The sequence below is a fragment of the Vombatus ursinus genome, unplaced genomic scaffold, assembly GCF_900497805.2.
Source record: "Vombatus ursinus unplaced genomic scaffold, bare-nosed wombat genome assembly UNPS02014893.1, whole genome shotgun sequence".
NCBI classification, from domain to species: Eukaryota; Metazoa; Chordata; class Mammalia; order Diprotodontia; family Vombatidae; genus Vombatus; species Vombatus ursinus.
In genome coordinates, this window is record NW_020954671.1 from 2,645,189 (window position 1) to 2,660,587 (window position 15,399).

Below are 15,399 nucleotides of genomic sequence, written 5' to 3' on the forward strand. Positions count from 1 at the left end.
CTTCCCTTTGTAAGTACTCACAAACTGTTCTTTTAATAATAAGTTCTAAAATTTCACCAGGGAATTAACATCAAAATCCATTATCTATACTTTGGATAAATCTACTTCTTTTTTGAAAACCAGGACTTTTGCTCATCTCCAGGCCTATAGTATGTCTCCCTCTGTACTTTGATTTTTTTTTTTAAAGACACCAATAGTAACTCAATATCTGCATCCACAACATCTTTAAATATTGTGGATTGGCAACATACTTTTTATCAAACAAGCATGATCTATGGTAGGCACTTGATTAATGCTTGTTAATTAGACAGTGAGGTAGGCTGAGATGTCAGTTAACCCACAAAGCCACAGAACTACTGAACGCTACCTCTCCCTTGTTTGGGAGGATGTAGCTTTTTTTCGGTTACCTCCTCCCCTCCGGGATTTTCCTTCCAAATTCAGGCCACCAATATGGCTGATGTCAGGAATGGAAAAATTCACACATTTTCCTCTTTTACAGACTGGATCTGATTGCTTACTGGCTCATGTCTCAGGAAGAATGTGACCCCAAATAATATTTTCTTTCTCCATGTAAGTTGCTGCACTCTCATTTAAATATGCAACTCAACCCCTGCCACACCCCCTCAGCCAATTTCAATCATCAAAATCCAAACTGATTTTATAAAGCTCCAAAACTTTAAGTCTGTTTCCCTTCTAGGTATGTCTTCCCTCCATTCCTAATCTCACTACTAGCATTCAAGTAAGCAGAATAAGCACAGATTGAATGACCATCCTAATTTAATACATTCACACACACTTACTGTGAAACACTTATAATGATGCTGTTTACAGAAGCAGCAGATTTAAAAAGCAGCAATTAAAACCTATAGCTGCCAGATTTGGGAAAAGATAGCTGTCTCCAGAGCAAGTTTCCCCATCCCACCCCCTCCCAGATATAGTTTGAGCTTCATCCTGACCTCCCATCTGCAACCATGGCATCTGCTTTGCCTGCTTCCTTGTAACTCTTTTGTTTGACTTGGCTTCCCCTCTCTTATTCATAAGTAATTTTCTCAAGGCCAGGGTCTCAACCATCTGAGTAGCTTACCCTCAAGTAAGAAATACTGGAGAGGAGACTGCCCTATACCCATCTCCCATTTCCCTGTGTCCAGTTTCTTAGCAGAGCTCCTTAAGGTGGACTACAGAGACATGTATCATGATGGCCGACAAAAATAATAGCAGAGACAACCTCTGCTCTTCCACTGTTTGGTACTTTCTGGAGATAGAATTGAGTGTCAGGCTACTTTTATATCCTTTCACCCCCACCACAAATGGTAAAACACCAAGCGTGGGTAAGAGTGTAATGCAACAGCAGAGATACTTTCTTTCCCATTTCCTTTTAGCCATAATGATGATTTAGTTAGCGTTTATATAGAACTTTAAATTTTACAAAGCATTTTACATATGTGTTATCTCATTTAGTCCTCACAGTGGCCCTGTGTTAGGTGCTATTATTATTCCCATTTTACATAAGAGGAAACTGAGGCAGGGAAAGACAAACTCACTTGTGCAGACTCTCATAGCTAGCAAGCATCTAAATTTAAACCTAACTCTTCCTATTTCCTAGTCCAAAACTCTAACAAGCCACTTAGATTCCTCTATGATAAAATGTCAAAACTCAAGTAGAAATGGATCACTGTAGGTCATATATTGACTTATAAGACCACAAAAGAATATTTTCTGTGTTGTATTTTATTTTTATTTATTTTGTTAAACATCTCCCAATTACATTATAATCTGATTCTAGCAGCACTTGGAGAGGGGTCATGGATTTGACATTTCTGTTCTACAAGAGATTTTCATGCACAGGAGGAAAGACAACTTTTGGGGTATGTTGTAGAGGAAATTATCGTTCATTTCTGGATAGGACTGTGTGGTTTTTGAGGTCCCTCACAACTCTGAGATATGAGGGTTCTTTGATTCTGTATCTCACATACTAAAATGGCTCTATCACTAACAAACTATTTAATATTGGACAAGTTTCACTGCTCTGAATCTTAGTTTCTTGTAAAATTAAATGGTTGTATTAGTTTCATCTGCTTTATGCTACTATCTGCCCTATTCTGTGGCTGGTTTGGAATATATTCACTTTAGAAAAATCTCCTTTCCCGAAGAAAAAATACTGGTTCATCAGGAAAGGACAAGTTGAAGAACTGCATAGCACTGGACACAGCTAGTCCTGGAAGTTTTTCTAAGTACCATCCAACTCTGCCTTTGATGAGAGGGCTACTCCATGTCAAAGCTTGCCTTTTGAGTAGCACCCCAAAATACTCTCCAACTTACTCTCAAGAAATTGAAAGCACTCTTCACTGTCTCTACTGACATGGTTTCCCTCATAAATAAATGGGGAAAGAAGAGCAAGAAAACATCACTCATTTGACATGTCAGTGTCTCCTTGGAAAAGTCCTAATTAAGGATTCAGAATGATTGACAGATTGTGGAAGTCTGGGAGAAACATATTTGACAAGCAGCAGGAGTAGTATTTGAGATGTTGAAATTTGGTAATTGAAGACCATGAAAATCCTTCGCAGGCAATACTATAAAAATGGTGCTACCAAGCTATATAGATTTATAAATCAATCTGAAATAGCTGCCAAATGTAGCCAACATTAATACTATTTCATTTCCTTCAATGATATGTTATATGAATTTAATAGTACTTATTACTGAAAATCTAATGGAACTAATTTTTTTTCATATGGTAGAAGATGTGTTCATTTGGGATAGACATCTGCCAAGGAAGTTTGGCTTACTGAAAGGACTAAAGTGAGGGGAGGATGAGAAAAGAGAAAACTTACCCACACACACACAAACACACACACACACACCCCTTAAAGAAAAAGAAATGAAATGACTCTACCCTTTGTGTTAGAGAAGTCCTTAACTAACTGATAACATTTTTGCTTTCCTCCTACTTTCTTTGTGGAAATGAATATTCAGGAATTTTATCTTTGACCCTCCAGCTCCCCACCCTCACTTCCAGCTAGTTGGATCCCTTCTAGATTTCTCCTCTCCTTTTCTCTCTAATTCTCCAATACCAATTCCATTGAGGAATCCATTAAACCCTATTGTACTATTAGGAAGAGATAAATAAAATAGATGCTCCTTGAGGGCAAACACCATCTCTTTTTTATCTTTGTATCCTCAATATCCCAAGACCTAACAGAATACCTATGGTACATAGCAGGTGCTTAATAGGGTAACTAGGTGGTTAGAGTGCTGGGCCTGAAGCCAGGAAGACTCATCTCTCTGAGTTCAAATCTAGCCTCAGACACTTACTAGCTGTGTGACTCTGGGTGAGTCATTTATCTGTTTGCCTCATCTGTCAAATAAGCTGGAGAAAGAAATGGCAAACCATTCCAGTACCTTTGCCAAGAAAACCCCAAATAGACTCACAGAGAGTTGTACACGACTGAACAAAGTGCTTAATAAATACTTGTTAATTGAATGATTGTCTGATGATTTATACCTTACCTTGTATATAGATCATTGTGTATGGTTTCCTAGAGGTATTAATATTTTGACTCTTCTATTTATAGAATTCATAAAAGATCGAAAACATGACCCACCTTATCATCATATCTTGAGAAAGTTAATGACTACATCAGTCTGTAAGCACTTGATCTCCTTGCCAAGAGAAGAGATATGGTAGCAAAAGTCAACCTAAGGTCAGAATATATTTGTAATATATTTGTAAATTTGTAATTTATTTCTAAAGTTCTTTGTAGGGCAACGGAAGAAGATTACATGGAGTGATCATCTTATAAAATAGTGAGAAACAGTGACAGGAAAACTGAGTCTACAGAAGTTTGGGAGGAGGATCAACTAAACCAAATCATCTCAAGGATATTTAAGGATTAAAATGTCAAGGACAGGAAACAGACTGAAAAAGGAAAAGATACAAAAATAATTGTATAATAAACTCTTTCCTCCTTAAGTGGAGTTGGAACCAGCATCTTTGTACTCTGTCATCATAGTCCACAGAACATGGCACAACAAAGTAGTAATGATACAATAAAAACCCACAAGGAAGAGCAGCTGATCTAAACCAAAGGTACACAGAGGCAGTCCATTCTGGAAGTGACAGATAGAATAATGAAGAGATAGAAATGGTCAACTATGACGATATCCAAAATTAGACCATCCTGACTAGTTAGATGCTCCATAAGACTGTTGGAAGCAACAAGTGGAGTGGAGAATCCTCCCCCCTCTTGGTATAATGCTGATTTATATAAGCCTTTGGGATACCCAACCTGATAGTCACAGGAGTGATGATGAAACATTCCAAGATTCCATGTTTGAAAACAATATAAAAGGTGGAATATCCAGCAAATTTGATGGTGATAAGCACAATTCCAGACCTTCTTGACATTGAAATGGGTATGCTGATCAGGAGTACCCATAATTACTCAATCTATCAATAAACATGTATTAAGTGCTAGTCTGTACCAGGCTCAGACTATAGACTAGCGGTGTATCTATGAACAAGTCACTTAACCTCTGTTTGCCTTAATCCACTGAAGAAGGAAATGGCAAAGCACTCTTGTACCTTTGCCAAGAAAACCCCACTGACAGTATTGTCTTGCTATGGTCTATGGGGTCTCAAAAAGTCAGACAGGACTGAATAACAACAGTGTGCCAGGCACTGTGCTAAGGGTTACAAAAAAGAGGTAAAAGACAATCCCTTCCCTCAAGAAGCTTACAATCTAATAGGGAAGACAATATGCAAACAAATATGTACAAAGCAAGCTATAAACAGGATAAATAGGAAATAATTAAGAGAGAAAAGGCCTCCTGTAGAAGGTGGGATTTCAGTTGGTACTTAAATGAAGCCAGGGAGATCAGTATTTGGAATAGAGGATGGAAAGCATTCCAGGCATGGGAGGACAGCCAAACAAAAAGCCTGGAGCCAAGAGATGGAGAATTTAGCTTGTGGACACCAGTGTCACTGGAACAATGTCAAAGAGTAAAGTATAAGAAGACTAGAAAGATAGGAGGGGGCTAGTTTGTGAAGGGCTTTGAACACCAAACAGATTTTGTATTTGATCCTGGAGGCAATACGGAGACATGGGAGTTTATTGAGTAGTTGGGGGACATGGGGAAAGGGAGTGGAGATACACGATCAGACTTGCACTTTAGGAAAATCATTTTAGTGGCTAAATAGCGGATGGATTGGACTGGAGAGAAACTTAAGGTAGGCAGACCTACCAGCAGGCTATTGTAATAATCCAGGCATGAGGTGATGGGGGCCTTCACTAGAATGATAAAACCATCAAAAGAGAGAAGGGGGAGTATTTGAGAGATCTTGAAGAGGTGCAGGCCTTCCCAACAGATTGGATGTGGGGGGGGGGGATGTAAGGAATATTGAAGAGTCCTAGGACAACTCCTAGATTGCAAGATTGCTGAGGGACTAGAAGAATGGTGTTGCGCTCTACAGTAACAGAAAAAATGGGGAAACTGGGGTTTAAGGGGAAAGATCATGAGTTCCATTTTGTGTTGGAATTCAGCAGACAGTTTGGGGCAGGAAAGGTTGATTTGAGAATCTTCAACATAAAGAAGGATATGGTCTATAAGGGTCTTGATTATAGCTGCTGCAGTTACTGATTTAATAGACATATGGTGAGTAAGTATCAACTACATTGAATGCAAACCTCTTGCCCTGCAATGAAAGAAACAGGCCAACATGATCAATTTGCCAATTGGAGGCAGGTTGAGAATCATGTAGGATCATACATTACTGATCCTTCAAAGGCTGACTCCTCAAATGACACAAGGAGCATCCTTAAGTAGACATAATTGCAAAACCTTTAGTTAAGAGAACCACAGTCTCACATCCAGCACAATATAGCATTACAGTCCCCATGAAAAGATTCATGATGGACCAGTCCCTAATCTCTGCTATTCTACTGGAAGCATTAGCTACGTTATTCAGTTCAACACATCCCTGATATTCCATAAACAACTATAAGCAGTGGAAGGCATTGGCAAAATTCCTCTATTGCTCCCGGCTCCAAAGAAAAGAGACTTTAATTGTCCAAACTGATTCTTTCCAAGCCCAAACCAGTCAAAGCCATAGCCAGCTAGGTGGGGCATTGGATACAGCCCAGGACTGGAAGTAAAGAGGACATAAATCTGACACTTGACTAGCTGTGTGACCCTAGACAAGTCACTTAACCTCTCTCAGCCTCAGTTTTCTCATCTGTAAAATAGAAATAATAATAGCACCTACCTCCTAAGATGGTTATGAGGATAAAATGAGATAATATTGAGAAAGTGCTTTGCAAATCTCAAAATACTATACAAATACTAGCTATTAGTGTTATGACTACTACCTTGAAATCAATATAATTTGCCTGTCCTTTTGCTCGTGGTTCTTTCACATATCAGTCATGGTGTAACTCTCATCCTAGTAGTCCACTGAGAGGACTAGAAGGGATCTCCATCCCCTCAGGGCATGCCACATTAATGAATTAATGACTACCCAGGTCTAGTTGCATGGGCCACTCTCCCAATGGGCAGAGTGATTAGTGAACCAAGCAAAGCAATGTTCCTCAAGAGCTAGGTCTTCATAGGCAAGGGTATATTTAGCTAATGGAGAAGACAAAACATTGGGACTGGCACTGGAGGTCTCAGCCTCCTGCAACATCACAACTTGTTCAAGAAGGACACTAATATCAGAAGATCCTGGGCAAGCATGATTTTGGAGGCAATGTTCCCATTTAACAATGAAAGTCTCCTGTGCCCTACTTATCTTGCTTACCCACCCAACTCATAACAAGCAACTCTAGACAAAGGGAAATGGCATGACCCTGCATCATTCATCCACTAGCAACTTTGAGCATAATAGCAGCCAAGCAAGTGTTTTTCAACCCAGGTAAATAATGCGTGGAGCCAATATAGCAGAGGAGCAAGAAGTCCAGTGAACCCCTAGCTCCTACCAGTTCCCCAAACAGATCTAGAAATTGCACCTGACTGAAATGTAATAGGGAAATTCAAGATAAAAATTTCAATGAATCCATTTTTCAAGCCAAGGTTGACATGTGTAAAATAAGGGATTAGGATGAGATGATCTCAGTAGTCACTTTCAGCTCTCAATGTATGATCCTATAAATTGGTTCAACTTGATTCTTCAGCTGGACTTTCTTTTAAGAGTTACAACTCTAATTGTGGAATGAATGTTTTTTTTCCTCCATTCAGGAATTTGGGGTATCAGCAAATAGATGAGGATATAATCTGGCGGGAGAGAGGAAATCCCCACCCCCAAATCGAACAAGGTCTACGTGGCTGTCCAAGGAAAGATTAATCTAAAGTAATCTTTTTAGGGAAACTAGGATCAAGGAACCAGAAAAGGCTGACCACGGTCACTTGGAGCCCTTGCCCCACTCCAACTTTCTGTTACTCCAAAGGTCTGACTGAAGCTTTTGGCATGAGGAAAACTGTAACTCTTTCTCACCGGTTTCTTTCAATAATGAGCCTGCTCTATCCTAATACAATTCTGCCCACTAACAGAATTCCTTTAGACCTCACCTGCACTCCCCACCCTGCCTAAGCACAGGTGAGACATTTTCTCCCACCACATTCCCCCAAACTTAACCCAACTCCTGCACTCCTTTTCCCTTTATATGCCCCCAAACTCCCAAACATATAATTTATTTTCTGGTACATTGTATATTACCTTATTTGGAATACAATCTTCCCCTCTTCCCCTTCTAGACCTCTTCCTTGAAGGCCCAACTTAAGAATTACCTTCTCACTCACTCTCAAAGTAGTCCCTCACTCCTTAGATTTCCCATAGGACTTTGGGAACTTTCGGGGGGTCCTCCTTTTTTGAATTCCTTGGTTGTGTCACAGCTATCTTTCTGTTTCCAGTTCAAGCACAATGAGTGATTTGCACATAGTAGGCACTTAATGAATGTTGAAATTGAATTAGTATATAGCATTCTGGGACTCGATCCTCTCAATTCCCACTAGAGCTCAGAGATGTTGCTGTAAGTATTTAATGATTTTTAATACTATTCTTTCTCCAACACCCACAAACACACCCACAAACACATACACACACACACACACACACACACACACACACATCCAGGAATCTATGCATCCTATATTTTTTTTCTGAGCCTGGTTAGGAAGTTTCTGACAGAGAAGCCAGTCATTAGCCAAAAAAAATCTGATTTCTGAAAAGTTAAACTATCTTTTGAAAAAAACAAGATTGAGGATTTGGATCAGACTCTTTTTGACTCCAGAAATCCCAGCACCACCAGTACACTCTCATGTCTCTTCCTCCTTTTCTCACCTATTTATGTATATTTATGTAAATGCAATATTCTCCCAGCATAATCCTTCTAGTCTCATTTTTTTCTTGCTTTAATTGCTGCTTCTGGCTCTAAACAGGATGCACGTTGTACTTGATGGGAAAACCAAAGAAAACAAATGTTAAAACCTGTTAAGGAAAAGAACACAAGGCAAGCAAAGCTACATGTATGACAGACTTTATTTTGAATATTTTTAATTTAATTAAGTGCTACATTCCATGGGTACAGTATAAGTCATTATGCCAGTTTGGGAGAAAAAAATCATAATAAAATGCAAGGGCATGCTGGGAGCTGCATGTGGAGGCAATGGGGGATGAACATAGAGCATTCTGACCATTTGAAAACCAGCAGCTATAACAAGGAAGGGTGAGATGGGGAATGGGGAAGTGAGGGGGTTGTGGGGCAAGGTCTCTCATTACACAATTACATTGAAGTCACTTTCACAAAGGTTCTTTTCCCATTTTAGAGCTAAATTTAAATTATAATCATAGTAAAAGTATTTTGAACCCCTAAAGTAAATTTGGATTTTCTACCAATATAATTACAAATGACAACTCCAGTCAATGGCAGAAACCATCTTTAGGCCTTACAAGGGAAGGAGGAAGGAAGGGACTAAGCATTTATGTAGCGCCTACTATGTGCCAGGTACTGTGTACTAAGTGCTTTACAAATATTATCTCATTTGATCCCCACAACCATCCTGCAAGGTAGGTATTATTATGATCCCCATTTTACAGTTGAAGAAACTGAGGCAGAGGTTAAATGATTTGCCAAGAGTCATACAGCGAGTAAGTGCAGAAGGTCATATTTGAATACAGATCTTTTTTGGGGGGAGAGTGGGGAATTGGTGACAGTGGGGTATTATCTCCTTCGCCACCCAGAGGCCTTACTTGTTCTCAGAAAATAGAATTTCTGTTACATGATGACCACTGACTGATGTTTACATACTTTTCTTATTTAAGTCTCAGAACATGACACCAATACTAGGTGACTCAATGTGAATTGAGTCTCCTCTATAATTCTTCATCTTGGAGTAGATTATTGCAAACACGGCACCCAGCAAAGTACCTTTGCCACACCAATAAAGAACTGAGTTATCTTTTTTTTCTACATTGAAAAAATAAAGACCAATGAAGAGCACTAGCCAACGTCCATAGCAGGGAAAAAGAACAATGTAACAAATCACTAATTGGGGCTCTTGTTTTATACTCCTGTTGGGTATTCACTGGTTTATTCTAAGTAACATGCCCTCATTTTATTGAAGCTATGGATAGATTTTGCTAAATGCTAATGCATTTGAATTTTAGCAGGATATTTGGATTTCAAACTTCATTTTATGACAGAAAACTAGACTTATTAAAGCTTTTTGATAATGACAATTGCATTTAAGGATTATGGGATTATTGATAGAGAGTTGCAAGGAATCTGAGAAGACATCTAACCCAATCTACTCATTTTACAAGAAGGAAACTGAGGCCAAAAGAGCTTCAGTAGCTGGCATAAGATCAGACTGATAGTAAGGGGTAGAGTCTGCAGGGCTCTTTCCATTGCACCACAAAAATAAAAAATAAACATTTCTCATTAACAGTAGAAGTGCATAAGTAGAACCTTAATTAAGTTGATTTGTAATTGCTACCCCGCTAGTGATAACAGGTCTTGAAAGTAGGATGCCTATTGAAATGCTAAAATCTCAAATTGTATTTACAAATGAAGATTTAGTTAAATAATTTTTTTTACAAAGTGATTAATATATTTTATTTTTTCATTGTAATCATTCTATCTAAACAGACAAGTTAATTACAGGAAAATGAAAACTATTTTAAAATCAATTTCAAAGGGATTTATCCTGGTGCTTAAGGAAGGTCAATATTTCTTTGTCCTTTGGTGTCTGGGACAAAAAGCAGAAACTTTAAAAAGTTTCTTAAAACAAGCTAAACCAAGGCATTAGAAGCATTACATATCATTCCAATCCTGAAGTTATGCTCTTCTCAAAGAATTCTCTGCTGAGTATATACTCTTTGTTTTGATGCTGCCATTTACAAATCCTTGCCAGACCACCTATAACATGGGAAAGGGGTGGTGGAGGATGTATTTTAGAAAGGGAGTTCTGAACCTTTTTTTCCAATATAGAAAAAGCACTATTTTTTTAAGTATCTTAGACAGATATTCTTAAAATCACTCAACTTCAAACTAAGATAATTCAAATCCTTTTTGAAATATATCCTTATATTAAATGATGCAAAACATTAAAAGTCAACGTGAGGAAAGACTTACCTCTGATACATACTGATTGTATAATTAAAGACAAGCAAGCTACTTAACCTCTCAGTAGCAAAGGCAATTCTCTTAGTTCAGTTACAAAAGAGTGATCAATCTACATCTTTTGATGGAATTTCTCTAACATCTGACATTCCCACCAAAAAAAATAGTAATAACAATAGGTTCTAACGACCGGTTAGTTGACTTTTACAATTTGGGAGATATTTTGAACCAATGAAAATAGTTTCTCAATCAGTTAAGAAACTTTAGGTCTTTCCTTCCCTCTGTTTGGTAAAACATTATTTTTTGCATTGGTGTCATTGAGGACATGAACAATAGAATAGCACAGTGGATAAAGCATTAGACTTGGAATCAGGAATATCTGAGTTTGAGCCCTGCCTCAAATACTTAATAACTCTATGATCTTGGGCAAATTACTTGACCTCTCAGTCTATTTCTTCATTTGTAAAATGAGAATAATAATGGCACTTCACAGGGTTATTGAGAGTATCTAACAAGATAACATATGTAAAGCTCTTTGCAAACCTTAAAAAATTGTGTAATTTCTAGCTGCTATTATTATAAAATCAATAATGAGAAGCAAGTTTTTATTTACATAAGTAAAGGAGGAGAAACCATGTGGTGATTGTACAGGGAGGGTATCAATGGACCATCAAAGCTACTAATCAGTCAGTCAACTAGCATTTATTAAGTGCCTACTATGAACCAGGCCCTTTACTAGACATTATTGTGTTGAGACCAGATATGATTCTGGGTGTCTAGAGTAGGTATTGCACAATATCTTACTAGGTGACCTTTTCAAATGCACCCAAATCTGCTACTCTCATTGGAGCTTTGCTCTTGTTGCCAACACACTCTTGAGGAAGGACATTGCCTTTTTTAGATTGCTTTCAAGACATCATTGACAAACATTATATGGATCCTTGAAGCAACCAGGTAAGGAAACCCCTCAACCGAAGCAAGCCACCTTCTTGGTAACTTACAGAGCTGCCAATATCACTGAGAGGTTAAATGACTTGCTTTGGGTCACAGGGCCAGTGTGTGTTAATGGCAGAACTTGAACACAAGTCTTCCTGTCACTTCTCTACCCACTATTCCATATTGGTTCTCAAAGATTCCCCAGGCAGTCTTCCATTCAACCACTAACCAGGACCAGCTCTGCTTTAGCTCTGAGATCAAACAAAATTGGGTACTTCACGTAGGCATATTTATTGAGCACATAATACTTAGATTTCCAGTAAAAAAAAAATGTATTTGTTTCTGTTCAGGCAGACTTATGTACCTTTTCTCTCAGACCTGGACATCTATCTGGGTTAGTTTCCAGGGGTCTTGAGGTCACATATGGCCCTCTATGTCCTTGGGTGCGGCCTTTTGACTGAGTCCAAGTTTTACAGAACAAATCCTTTTATTAAGGGGATTTGTTCTGCGAAGTTTGGATTCAGTCAAAGGGCCACACTTTAGGCATAATCCTTTCTTAAAATTGAGAGAAGAGTAAGTAGATCATAAAGTCTTTTGACAAAAAAAAAATCCATATTATTTTATAACGAATATCAGCTCTTCACTATAACACATGTAAATTGTAGAGGACCAATGGAGAGATTCATGTTGGATATAGTCAGGCTGTAGCAAATTACCAACATCTTAAAAGATATCATAGACGTATGACTAGAGGCAGGCTAATGATATGATGAATGTATTGACAGACTATTCTAAGTGCTGCACTGACAGCTACTAAATATTCCATTATACAACAGGAGGGCCTCTAATGTGTTTAATAGATTCCTTAAATAGAGGATTTCCAGAAAGATGTGGAAAACAACCACACAGGATAAGCCACAAATAAGTTGTCATCTGCTCTCTTACAGGAAGTATCCACACCAGTGAAGCTACCCACCCACTGAAATATGGAATAACGGAAAGCTTCACTGGCCAGTTCCAGTCTCCTATATGCATTTGTAGACACAGACCTGTTATTTTTTTATTTAACCCAATATAAAATCTTTTGAGATTTCTTCACTTTCCTTCATCCCTTTCAGGAAAACAGGAAATAGCAAGGAAAGAATTAAAGCCAGAATAATAGCTTAAAGTTTGGTACTAGAATTCCTGAATGAAAGATTAGCAAGAAGACATTTATCATTTTATATTCAGACTTCTCTTTTTTTTATAAAAATGTAGTGACATTTACCTAGCTACTTATTCATATGTGTGTGTGTATGTCATGTGTTAGTCACAGGGTTGGCACTACACAGTGGATGGAGTACTGGGCTTGAAGTTAGGAAGAATGGGTTCATATTCTATCTCTGACATTTACTAACTGAGCAACCCTGGGAAAATCATAATTTCTAAGTGTCTTTGACAACTACTTAGAATTCATCTCCTGTAGCATCACCAAAGGGCTACAATCTGTATTACTTCAGAGAGTTTTCTCACTCTAATGAAATACAATAGGAAAAAGCCTGGAACATCCATATGCCCAATTAGACATAGAAGACATAGAAATAGAAAAAATGTTTTCAGATGTTGTTGTTTTCTTCATTTACATGCCATTTTGAGGTTACTCTAAAGATGAAAATATTCAAATATATATCAGTATGGTTAATTTAATTCCACCGCAACTGGGAGGGCACTCATGGTATAAGTGGAATGTATGAGAGAGAAGAAGTATTAGGCTGCCTACTGAACTGAAATTCTGCAGAGCCATTGTGCTGACTTCATTGCTGTATGCATGTGAAACCTGGACAGTCTACCAGTGCCATGCCAGGAAACTAAAGCTCTTCCATTTGAGTTGTCCTAGGAAGATTCTGAAGATCATTTAGCAAGATAAGGTACCAGACACAGAGGTCCCCTCTTGAGCTGAACTGCCAAGCATTCAAACTCTACTGTAGAGAGCGCAACTCTGGGCTGACCACAGTGTTTGAATGCCAAACACATGTTTGCCCAAAAGAACATTTTACAGAAAAATTTCACAAGGCAGATGCTCATGGTTGGTTAGAAGAAGCAATACAAGGACACTCTCAAGGTCTTTCTTAAGAACTTTGGTATGAATTGTGAGAGATGGGAGACATTGGCACAGGATCATCCAGCATGGCCTATATCAAAGCCTACATTACAGAAGGTGCTGTGCTCTATGAGCAAAGCAGAATTACAGTAGCTCAAAAGCAACATGAGATGCACAAACTTAGAGGCATCTCCCAAATGGTCATACAGACTATTAGTGCCTGACTTGTGGTCGAGTCATTTGAGCTCATATTGGTATAATCAGTCACAGATGGACACACTCTACATTGACCCCAACATCATGATGTCATTTTGGTCCTCTTCAGGTATGAAGGACAAACAAGAAGTTCTAGTCCCTTGGATTTACAGCAGGTCACTTCTCTAATTTACAAAAAGAAAAAAAAGATTCATACTGACCCAAGATGTAATTCTGTTTTCCTAGTATTTTGTCTAATTCCTCTCTCTACCCCTGCAATTTTGGAAAAATAAATAACAATATTTTGTTTTCTTAATATAATTCTCAACCCTGGCAGGGTGTTGTAAATAATAACTGTCTTGAAACTTTTAATTCCTGGCTAAATTGGTGCTTACAACCTTATGGTAAATTCCTACTGCATTTATTACCAATTCTGGAACTGTTTGATCATTGATGTTACCAGGATCTGTCAGTTAATTTGCTACTGTGGGGGGTGAGGAGGTAACATTTAGATAGATTTGTATTTCACAAGTGTATATTTGGGGTGGCATTTTGAAGTTTTTTTATAGTTTACTATTTATTTTTTGAAAGCAGATTGATGGAAAGGGGCTTTGAGAAGAACAAAGTCTAAAAATCTACCTATGTCTTGTGGAAGTCTAGCTTAATTATTAGGATATTAAAGAGTCCCAAGCTTTCATCCATGGGCAAAATAAAATTAAATCCTATTACATTTACATGGTTATCAGTGACGTTTTAGATCCTGATTAACTCTGCTTAATCACTGCATTCTTTCCCTAGGGGACTGCTGTCACTGATAGCTGTGAAATCTGACATATGGGGGAAAATTCTACTTCTAACAACATAGGCTTCTTGGGCTCACAACAATCAAGGTAATAGAGGATAGGGAGTGGACCTGTGATTTCATTGATACAGGTTTCCATATGAGGGAACTGTCTCTATCAATTCAGATCACCACCTTCTTGGCAATTTATGGTCTTAAAGAATTGCTTAGGGCAATGAGGGGTTAAGTTACTTGCCCAGTGCCACACAGCCTTCATGTGTGGGAGGCAGGTCTTCCTGGGTCTAAAGCTAGATCTCTATCTGTTATACTATACCACCTCTCTTCTAATTCCTAATGTAATTATCACTCCTTCCCCCACAAAAAGTCAACTTCTTAGAGGAACTAGCAATATCCAACCACCCAAGATGAAGCAGTAACAAGTCTGCTAATGCCTTTAAATGTTCAGGGCTGCATGAGATATTCTGGCTCGGCATGTGCTTACTTCACTTAAACGGGCATAGGTAACTTATTGAACCCCCTTCATGATATGATCAGAGGGTTATAATTTTTCCCCATTAATTAGTAATTCCCAGTAAATACAGGTCATGAGTTTGCATTGAAGTCAGAGCAATATTATGAAATAATTGGCCCTTCCTCAAACACCTAGCTTTTCCTTCATCTGTTTAGTAGCAAAATACCAGAAATAGAGGGAACCAAGGGGGAGGAGAAATTTTCTATTATTGTTTTCAAGCTATTTTTTTTAGCCTTTTTCCAAGTTGTCAGCAATCATT